Here is an 11,776-nt window from a genome sequence, read left to right on the forward strand (position 1 = left end):
TCCATTCCTAATCCTAAAGAGGAGTGCAAGGCAATTCAACTGAGGAGTGGAAAAGTCCTGGTGAAAGATGAAGAAGCAACCAAGAAGCCAAAGGAAAGTGACAAGAAACAAGCTGAAGGAGAGAAGGCCAATGATGAAGATGTAACAGCAAGCAAGCAGACCTCAGAAGAGCTCAAAGAAAGGGAAGATCAGCCACAAAATTCAAGAAAGGGAAAGGAAGTAATTGAAGAGCCAACTAAGGACCAAAGGCAGGATCTAATGCCTGCCTCTCTAGTGAAAAAGCTAGGCATAAAAGAGGTGAAACCAGTGCAGATGTCTCTAGAATTGGTGGACAAATCAGTGATATGCCCTAGGGGTATAATAGAGAACCTTCTAGTCAAGGTAGACAGATTCATCTTCCCTGTAGATTTTGTGATCCTGGATTCGAATCAGGATGAGGACAACTCCATTATACTGGGAAGACCGTTCTTGGCCACTGCTAGGGCCATTATAGACATAGAGCAAGGAGAATTAACCCTCAGGATGCATAATGAAAGTATCACTCTGAGTGTATTACCAGAAACACAGAGCAGTAATGGAAAGAAGGATGGTACAGAAACAGATAAGGAGAATCTGCAGTGGAAGGAGGAAATCAACAAGACAAACAACAACTGCCCTCCCAAGCAAGAGATGGATGATACAGCAGGCCAAAAAGAGAAAGAGACTGTGCAAAGTAATAAAGAAGCTCAAGAGGAAATTGTAGTATTGGCAACTAAGAAAAGGAATTTCAAAAGGGAGCCTATTTTCAAAGAAGAAGAGTCAACAAAGGGAGGGAAGAAAAACAAAAACAGAATAAAAAAGGGTTGGAAGAACAAAAAAATTCCAACAGAAGGGCTCTCTAAAGGTGACAAAGTGCAATTAGTTTATCAACAACTGGGAGCAGACCAACAGACTGATGATTACTATACTGTGAGCAAAATATTATCACTAGAACATGCTGAGATAGAAACTGAGCAAGAGACAAGTTTGGTGTTCACCAAACTTTGGTTCAGAGACATAATTGATATTTCACAACTAAGGACCAGTATATAAAATATAAGCATATACCATTTGACCACCATGCTTTAAATGAGTTCTGAAGCATTTTGTTTTGATTTAATTAGAAAAAAAGGGGCTTGAAGAAAAGACAAGAGGAAGGAACGGCTATGACAAGCCAAGAGAAGGATCACATGTGCCTAGAGAGGTGTGCCAATCTTGGAAAGCAAAATCTGCATGCATGCACCATTGGACACCGAAAAAGCAAGCAACCAATAGGAAGAGAATCCTTGTCAAGCTTCAACAATACATGCAGGCCATTCATTTCATGAATATTTATACTATTCAACTTAATCCCCACCATTCATCAGCATAACCGAATGCAATACTCTTTTATGATCTTGTTGGGAAATTTGAAAACCTTTTCCATAAATAGCCCCCAACACATTATAAAGAACACTTTCATACAGATCATTCTCACTCAAAGCACACAATTTCCTTCTTCTCTTCACAACAAAACCGAACATCACTCCAAACACAACCCCCAACTATCTCTTATTCACATACATATTCAATGGCCTCCTCAAGATCAAGGAGAAGACCAGGAAAGGAACCAATGGTGACAGAGCCTCCATCCTATGACACAAAAATATTCAAATCCTAATTTCATGAAGCAAGATACAATAGACTCATGAAAACAAAGATTGTCATCCCTGAAATGGGGTTCGAACTAAAGGAGGGAGAATACCCCATTATGCGACAAATCACCAAGGAAAGAAGATGGGATCTTCTGTGCCGTCTTCTCACTGATATTAGTGCTGTGATGATAAGGGAATTCTACGCCAATGCAGTTAAGGAGAGCGAAAACAGCCCATCGTACAAAAGTTATGTCAGAGGTGTTGAAGTGGACTTTAGCCCACCATCAATCACAAGAGCTCTGAAGTTGAGAACCGTAACTTACGATGAGCTTAGCTATCAAGACACACTGCGTGGTGACAATGATCCTGATGAAATATTGGAGGGATTATGCATTGAAGGAAGAGACTGGGAAAGAGCCTCACAGGGAGCCCCGAGTTGTCTGAAGAGACTTGATCTCAGACCTGAGGCAAAGGGGTGGTATGAGGTGGTAAGGGTATCAATATTCCCCACTGCAAATACCTCATCAGTCATAATCAAGAGAGCTCTCCTGACATACTGCATCCTACATGGTGGGGAAATCGACCTTGCCCAACTCATAGCAGATAGCATCCAGGAGATGGCTGAAGACACAACTAAATCGGGTAGGCTTGGACACCCAAGCACAATCCTGAGATTGTGTAACAGGGCTGGAGTGCTCTTCGAGGATGAGGATACAGAGAAGGTGAAGGGAACCAGAGGAATTACAAAGAGAAAAATGGAAGGCCTTAATGAAGAAGAGGAGGAAGATCAAGAAGAAGAAAGAACTCACAGAAGAAGAAGGTCACATAGGAGGGACAAACAAGCTCAGGGTGTCATAGATATGAGTCAATTGCAGGAAGTTCTTGATGAAATATCACAGCAGAATGCGAAAGCACAAGAGCAGTATTCAAGGCAACAGGAACTCTATCTGCAACAACAAGAGCAATATCTAGAGCACCGGGAACAATATTCGAAGGACAGGGAGCAAAATGAAGCCTGGCAACACAGAATGGAGGGAAGATTGGATAGCTGGCAGCAACAATCAATGGCCCAACAACAAGAACTTCAAACTAAAGTTCTTGAGGGACAAAGAGAACTAACAACAGGACTTCAAGAGTCATATGATAAGATGTTCCTAACCCAAGCTAAGTATGGGGAGTATACTCACAACTTGTATCAGTGGAAGAATGTTCATCATACCATCGGAGAAACTAGACAAGTGCAGCAAATAGAACATTATGAGGATACACAAGCAAAGTTGGAGTATTTAATCCGCTGCATGCCAGGACTAAACTCGCGAATCAAACCATTTGAGCAGTGCCAAGACTTAAGAGACCAATAGAAAGTAAGAACCCAGCATTATACGGACAGGATGTATCAAAGATTGGAGGCAGTTGGGCTTTCAAGTCTCATAGATCCCGTCTGGGACAGAAGGTGTCCGAGTGAAGAAATTCAGGACTATACCAAGCTTTGGACCAGAAAGAAGAAGAGGGGAGAATCCAGCAATAACCAGGAACAAGACAACTAGAAGGTGGTAAAGTTCTTTCATAATTTCTAAGTAAATAAGGAAGATGTATACCTGAAACATGATATACCTCCAATTGTTCTTTGTGTAGCATGCATCCCTTTTTGCCTAAAAGTCATCTGCATAATAATTGTCATCACTCATTAACTTGAAAAGTTTGTTCTGTTTCCCTTGCTGTTTGAATAAAAGAAAGATGTTTGATTTAGAAAAGTAATTGTTCAATGTTGCAAAAGTTAGAATGAAGTTAGTGGTGGTGTGTGTTTGATTCAACTATTAGCTCACAGAATAAATGTTACAGAATGACTTGTTTCTTGACTCCTTGCAAGGGAATTCAAGAATAAATAGCTAGAATGCTTCCTCTAGGATTTGAACTTGGGAACTCCTTGAAACATAAGGAAGGAGGGCCACCAAGCTTGCAAGGAAAATCAAGGAAAAATAGCTTAAATGCTTCCTCCAAGTTTCGAACTTGGGAACTCTTGGAAACACAAGGGAGGAACACCCACTCAACCAAGGAAATTAGCTCCAAGGCATCCTCCACCAAGTGTTGAACCTGGGACCTTGAAGTCTCAAGAAAAGGCGCTACAAGGAAAGCTCAGTTGGTTTTTCCAACTGAGCATTGCCTCTCCCCCAAGCCTCCACACTTTGGCGCACAATCCTAGCACACCAAGGCATCATGACACGGCCCAGCAACAATTGAAGCGCACCAAGCTTGCCATGCGCACAACAAGGACACGGCCTAGAGCTAAGTTGGATTTTCCAACTGAGCTCTAGTGCAATTGACACCCAAACAAGGCTGGGCGCACCAATTTGACACGGATAGAGCATGCTTGAAAGCTAAGTTGGATTTTCCAACTGAGCTTTCCCCTGGAGGTGAAAATTGGGCTAAAAATTGGCTTAAAAATCTAATTTAATTCATTTTTTCACCAAATCAAAAGCCCATCCAAATTCCAAAATCCAAGAATAGAAATTGTATAAATAGGATTTAGTTTGATGTAATTAGGACCTTTTGACACCTCTAGTTTTTACTTTGAATTTTCCTTTTTAGTTTTCATTGGAATTTTGAGCTTTTTACTTTTGAATTGGGATTTCTGAGAACTTGGAAGAAGAATTGCTCTCTCTTCTTCTTGGTTCTTGCTTGAGCACTCTTTTATTTTCTTGCTTTGGATCTTGGGTAGAGAATTGAAGAACTTCTGTTTCAATCTCACCTTGAGATCTCTTGTTAAATTTTCTACATAATTGAATTCCAATTTCCATTTACTGCTTTATCTTCTACTCTTTTTGCAATTTACTTTTCAGTTTCTTTTGCAATTATTCTTGTTGGATCAAGGAAGGATTTGAGATCTAGACTTGTTATCTAGTCTCTTCCACCCTGAGATCTTCAACCTCTTTTGCTTTGCTGCAAATTAAGCATTGCTTTCTCTGTTTTTAAATTCTCAAAGCATTTTACTCTTCTGTTTAAGATCTACTTCACTGCAATTCAATTTTCTCTTTTATTGCTTAATGCAATTTACTTGTTTTTGTTTAATTTCTACAATCCCAACTCCCAACCCCTTTTACAATTCAAGCAATTTATGTTTCTTGCACTTTAAGCTTCAGCCATTTACATTACTTGCAATTTAAGTTTCTGCAATTTAATTTACTTGCACTTTAAGATTCAGCTCCTTTATTTTCCTGCTCTTTAGTTTACTGCAAATTTCCCTTTCCCCTTTACTTTCCATGCAATTTAGCTTCTGCAAACCACAAATCACTCAACCAAATCTTGATTCGCTTGACTAAATCAACCACTAAACAAAAATTGCTCAATCCTTCAATCCCTGTGGGATCGACCTCACTCCCGTGAGTTTTATTACTTGATACGACCCGGTGCACTTGCCGGTTAGTTTTGTGTGTTTGGAATTCGTTTTCCGAAAATACACATCATGTTGCACCACACTTCCTCCTTTCTTGGCCACGCTTCCTTCTTTTCTTCTTTTCTTCACCTACAATTAATCAAAATAACCAATCAAAGTATCACCAAATTCACAAGGTCTATTAATCATTAAAAATCAATTAAATTTAGCTTAAACCTCATGATTTAACATCAATTTCATGGTGGTTATTTGATTCAAAGAAGTCATGCATTTTCATTCCAAATTACTTACTTAGAGTGCAAGAAAGTGCATAAACCAAATGAAAAACAAAGAAAAAAGCTAGTAAAACTAGACTATGATGACTTGTCATCAAGCACAACGTAAAAAAAAAAAAGAAAAAAAATTGGAAAATAACCGGGAAAAAAAAATATGAAAAAAACCGGAGGAGCTTGCCAAAGATGAAGCCATTATGGCTCGCCTTTAGGTGTCCTCCTCGGGACAGCTTCATTTAAAGAACGATAGTCAGCACAAAGTAAAAAAAAAAGAACCGGAAAAAAATCGGAAAAAAACTGTGAAAAAAACCGGAGGAGCTTGCCAAGGATGAGGCATTTACGGCTCTCCTTTATGTGTCCTCCTCGGGATAGCGTCATATAAAGAACGAGGGTCAGCACAAGATAAAAAAAAACAGGAAAAAACTGGGAAAAAAACTATGGAAAAAAAACGGAGGAGCTTGCCAAAGATGAGGCCATTACGGCTCGCCTTTATGTGTCTTCCTCGGGATAGCGTCATATAAAGAACGAGGGTCAGCACAACGTAAAAAAAAAAAAAGAAAAAAAAACTGGAAAAAATCGGAAAAAAACGGGGAAAAAACTGTGAAAAAAACCGGAGGAGCTGCCAAAGATGAGGCCATTACGGCTCGCCTTTATGTGTCTTCCTCGGGATAGCGTCATATAAAGAACGAGGGTCAGCACAACGTAAAAAAAAAAAAAGAAAAAAAAACTGGAAAAAATCGGAAAAAAACGGGGAAAAAACTGTGAAAAAAACCGGAGGAGCTGCCAAAGATGAGGCCATTACGGCTCGCCTTTATGTGTCTTCCTCGGGATAGCGTCATATAAAGAACGAGGGTCAGCACAACGTAAAAAAAAAAAAAGAAAAAAAAACTGGAAAAAATCGGAAAAAAACGGGGAAAAAACTGTGAAAAAAACCGGAGGAGCTGCCAAAGATGAGGCCATTACGGCTCGCCTTTATGTGTCTTCCTCGGGATAGCGTCATATAAAGAACGAGGGTCAGCACAACGTAAAAAAAAAAAAAGAAAAAAAAACTGGAAAAAATCGGAAAAAAACGGGGAAAAAACTGTGAAAAAAACCGGAGGAGCTGCCAAAGATGAGGCCATTACGGCTCGCCTTTATGTGTCTTCCTCGGGATAGCGTCATATAAAGAACGAGGGTCAGCACAACGTAAAAAAAAAAAAAGAAAAAAAAACTGGAAAAAATCGGAAAAAAACGGGGAAAAAACTGTGAAAAAAACCGGAGGAGCTGCCAAAGATGAGGCCATTACGGCTCGCCTTTAGGTGTCCATCTCGGGATAGCGTCATTTAAAGAACGAGACTCAGCATAACGTAAAAAAAAAAGGAAAAAAAATAGGAAAAAACCAGGAAAAAAACTATGAAAAAAAATCGGAGGAGCTTGCCAAAGATGAAGCCATTATGGCACGCCTTTAGGTGTCCTCCTCGGGATAGTGTCATTTAAAGAACGAGAGTCAGCACCTCGTTAAAAAAAAATGGAAAAAACTTTGGAAAAAAACGGAGGAGCTTGCCAAAGATGAGGCCATTACGGCTCGCCTTTAGGGGTCCTCCTCGGGATAGGCTCATTTAAAGAACGAGAGTCAGCACATTGTAAAAAAAAAAAAAAAAAACCAGGTCATGTCTCAAAGCGGCTCTTTAGATAAGCTTTCAATCAATACTCCTAAACCAGTTGGTTTTAAGGTATTAGGTGTTGAAGCACCCCTAAGGATTTACTTGCTCAAGCCTCTTTCCTTGACACACCTCAACCACAAGCATTTACTAGGATAACAACTCTTTGAGTTTTTGTTTCTTTCTTTCTTTTTCTGCCTAGTAATTGATGCTCAGAGCCTTGGGCTATATTCCTTTTGTTTTTGTATTTTCTTTTCTTTCTTTTGTTTTGTTTGCTGCTTCTTGGATCAATAAATTTTTGAGAATCTCCACAATACTTCTTTGAACTTCATGTCCCGCCTATGAGCTCCCATGCAAGTTTTCACAAGCATGCAACCTCAATACATGATCATACAACTAGAACCACCACTTCTCCTAATCTTTTGCTTGCCTCAAAATTATTTAATTCCTCAATCCTTCTTCTCAAAGAACTTTCATGTGATGCATTTCTTGGAAATTGAGTGCAAACAAGTTTTGAAGATGAGAATGTTGTGAATGATCAAACATCTTGCTTATTGAATTACAAAGAAAGACTATGCTATGCAGGCAGGGGTATATAGAAAGAAATTATACTATGCAGACAGGCAGGGCAATTAAGGATACAATCCAACTTTCAATCACAGCAATATTTGATGTAGAATAATCACTTAACAATACAACCTGTTGGAGTTCAATTGCTTTCCTTCTTCTCATCATCATCATTGCTGACCTTTATGTTCATCTTTCACCTCTTTGACTGATGATGCTAAACATCTCCAAAAGCTTGTATGACATTCTACAATGATATTGAAAGTTGCTTGTTCCCCAAGCACTTGGAAACAATGGTTAATTTTCATGATTTATTTGCGGGCTTTTTGAACTTACTTTGGTGTGGGGACACCAAACTTAGTACCTTGCCAATGGTTAACCATTTGTGATAATTTCTTTTTCTTTTTCAAAAGCGATAGACTGAAAACTAAGAAAAACAGTAAAATGGCTAACTAGTTCATCCAGTATGCTTGAAGCCTACATTATGCAGAAAGTGAGAATGTGTGTTACAATGGGGTTTTGGTGGACACCAAACTTAGAATCCTTCATTCTCCTTTATATTGTTTTGGTGTGTACACCAAACTTAGCTTCTTACACTCTAGATAAAACTAATTAACCTTTTTATTGAAATAGATATGAAAAGATAGTTACCTCCGGTTGGGTTGCCTCCCAACAAGCGCTCTTTTATTGTCACTAGCTTGACATCCTTCATTCTGTGCTCATGGGAATTGAGGCTTCTGTTGCCTTAGGTTTCCTCCTTTTGCTATGGGCTTTCTTCCCTCTGGTTCTCTTTCCATAGCCCTCTTTCTTTCCTCCATGACTCCCTTCTCTTTCAACACAACATCCTTTTCATGGCTTTTTGGGTTCAGAGTCCCCTCCTTCTCACTTAATTCAGCAAGGTTTTGAACTAGTTGTTCCATTTGCCTTTCAAGTCTTCTGAGTGAAGCCTCCTGGTTCTTGCTTATCATCTCTTGATGTTTCTTTATTTCTTCCCGCTCTATTACCATCATTTCTTGAATTTTTATGGACCTCTCCATCAACATTTCTAGATTGAAAAACCGGGAAAAAAACTATGAAAAAAAAACGGAGGAGCTTGCCAAAGATGAAGCCATTACGGCTCGCCTTTAGGTGTCCTCCTCGGGATAGCGTCATTTAAAGAACGAGAGTCAGCACAAGTTAAAAAAAAAAGAAGAAAACCGGAAAAAACTTTGATAAAAAACCGGAGGAGCTTGCCAAAGATGAGGCCATTACGGCTCGCCTTTAGGTGTCCATCTCGGGATAGCGTCATTTAAAGAACGAGACTCAGCATAACGTAAAAAAAAAAGGAAAAAAATAGGAAAAAAACCAGGAAAAAACTGTGAAAAAAAACCGGAGGAGCTTGCCAAAGATGAAGCCATTATGGCACGCCTTTAGGTGTCCTCCTCGGGATAGCGTCATTTAAAGAACGAGAGTCAGCACCTCGTTAAAAATAAAAAAGGAAAAAACTTTGGAAAAAAACCGGAGTAGCTTGCCAAAGATGAGGCCATTACGGCTCGCCTTTAGGTGTCCTCCTCGGGATAGCGTCATTTAAAGAACGAGAGTCAGCCCCTCGTTAAAAAAAAATGGAAAAAACTTTGGAAAAAAACCGGAGGAGCTTGCCAAAGATGAGGCCATTACGGCTCGCCTTTAGGGGTCCATCTCGGGATAGCGTCATTTAAAGAACGAGAGTCAGCCCCTCGTTAAAAAAAAATGGAAAAAACTTTGGAAAAAAACCGGAGGAGCTTGCCAAAGATGAGGCCATTACGGCTCGCCTTTAGGGGTCCATCTCGGGATAGCGTCATTTAAAGAACGAGAGTCAGCCCCTCGTTAAAAAAAAATGGAAAAAACTTTGGAAAAAAACCGGAGGAGCTTGCCAAAGATGAGGCCATTACGGCTCGCCTTTAGGGGTCCATCTCGGGATAGCGTCATTTAAAGAACGAGAGTCAGCCCCTCGTTAAAAAAAAATGGAAAAAACTTTGGAAAAAAACCGGAGGAGCTTGCCAAAGATGAGGCCATTACGGCTCGCCTTTAGGGGTCCATCTCGGGATAGCGTCATTTAAAGAACGAGAGTCAGCCCCTCGTTAAAAAAAAATGGAAAAAACTTTGGAAAAAAACCGGAGGAGCTTGCCAAAGATGAGGCCATTACGGCTCGCCTTTAGGGGTCCATCTCGGGATAGCGTCATTTAAAGAACGAGAGTCAGCCCCTCGTTAAAAAAAAATGGAAAAAACTTTGGAAAAAAACCGGAGGAGCTTGCCAAAGATGAGGCCATTACGGCTCGCCTTTAGGGGTCCATCTCGGGATAGCGTCATTTAAAGAACGAGAGTCAGCCCCTCGTTAAAAAAAAATGGAAAAAACTTTGGAAAAAAACCGGAGGAGCTTGCCAAAGATGAGGCCATTACGGCTCGCCTTTAGGGGTCCATCTCGGGATAGCGTCATTTAAAGAACGAGAGTCAGCCCCTCGTTAAAAAAAAATGGAAAAAACTTTGGAAAAAAACCGGAGGAGCTTGCCAAAGATGAGGCCATTACGGCTCGCCTTTAGGGGTCCATCTCGGGATAGCGTCATTTAAAGAACGAGAGTCAGCCCCTCGTTAAAAAAAAATGGAAAAAACTTTGGAAAAAAACCGGAGGAGCTTGCCAAAGATGAGGCCATTACGGCTCGCCTTTAGGGGTCCATCTCGGGATAGCGTCATTTAAAGAACGAGAGTCAGCCCCTCGTTAAAAAAAAATGGAAAAAACTTTGGAAAAAAACCGGAGGAGCTTGCCAAAGATGAGGCCATTACGGCTCGCCTTTAGGGGTCCATCTCGGGATAGCGTCATTTAAAGAACGAGAGTCAGCCCCTCGTTAAAAAAAAATGGAAAAAACTTTGGAAAAAAACCGGAGGAGCTTGCCAAAGATGAGGCCATTACGGCTCGCCTTTAGGGGTCCATCTCGGGATAGCGTCATTTAAAGAACGAGAGTCAGCCCCTCGTTAAAAAAAAATGGAAAAAACTTTGGAAAAAAACCGGAGGAGCTTGCCAAAGATGAGGCCATTACGGCTCGCCTTTAGGTGTCCATCTCGGGATAGCATCATTTAAAGAACGAGACTCAGCATAACGTAAAAAAAAAAGGAAAAAAAATAGGAAAAAAACCAGGAAAAAAACTGTGAAAAAAAACCGGAGGAGCTTGCCAAAGATGAAGCCATTATGGCTCGCCTTTAGGTGTCCTCCTCGGGATAGCGTCATTTAAAGAACGAGAGTCAGCACCTCGTTAAAAAAAAATGGAAAAAACTTTGGAAAAAAACCGGAGGAGCTTGCCAAAGATGAGGCCAATACGGCTCGCCTTTAGGTGTCCTCCTCAGGATAGCGTCATTTAAAGAATGAGAGTCAGCACATTGTAAAAAAAAAAAACCAGGAAAAAACCGAAAAAAAAATTCCCATTTCAACAACAATTGCAATAGTAAACATTAAAATTGAGTAGAGAAGAATGAAGAAGAAGAAGTTCTTAAAACTCTAATTCAAAGTTGCATGAAAAACAAAATAGAATATGGTTGAAAAGCAGTGAAAACAAAAAAAAAACTCTAAGTGTGAAAGTAAAAGTGTCTAAGAGTAAAAATTGCTAAAAAATAAAAGTCAAGAGTCCTCAAAAGTACCAAACTCTTCTCTATTTATACTACTCCTAAAACTCCTTCAGAGATCTTTAATTTGGGCGAGCAATGTGGGCTTTCTCTTTGTTGAATTTCTGGCTCAATGGAAGAAGTGTTGCTAAGAAAACAAAAAAAAAACTCTAAGTGTGAAAGTAAAAGTGTCTAAGAGTAAAAATTGCTAAAAAATAAAAGTCAAGAGTCCTCAAAAGTACCAAACTCTTCTCTATTTATACTACTCCTAAAACTCCTTCAGAGATCTTTAATTTGGGCTAGCAATGTGGGCTTTCTCTTTGTTGAATTCCTGGCTCAATGGAAGAAATGTTGCTAAGCATGGAAGGAGGAGTTCATTCATAATGCTTCTGGCCCAATGGCTTGGCGTTTTTGCCAATAACGCTAGCCTTAATGCACGTTGGCAACGTGCATGGTATTTTCTGGGAGTGGGCTTTGATACTTGAGCGTTGTTAGCCCAAGTTGTTGCTAACAACTTGCTTTTCTTCTTCTTGACTCTACTTTCATGCATAATGTTGCCCAGAATTTGAGTGTCAATCCTCTGTTTCAATATGGACTATCATACATCATTGGAAAGCTTAGAATGTCTTCTTTCTAATG

This window comes from Arachis ipaensis, chromosome B02 (assembly GCF_000816755.2).
Source record: "Arachis ipaensis cultivar K30076 chromosome B02, Araip1.1, whole genome shotgun sequence".
NCBI lineage: Eukaryota > Viridiplantae > Streptophyta > Magnoliopsida > Fabales > Fabaceae > Arachis > Arachis ipaensis.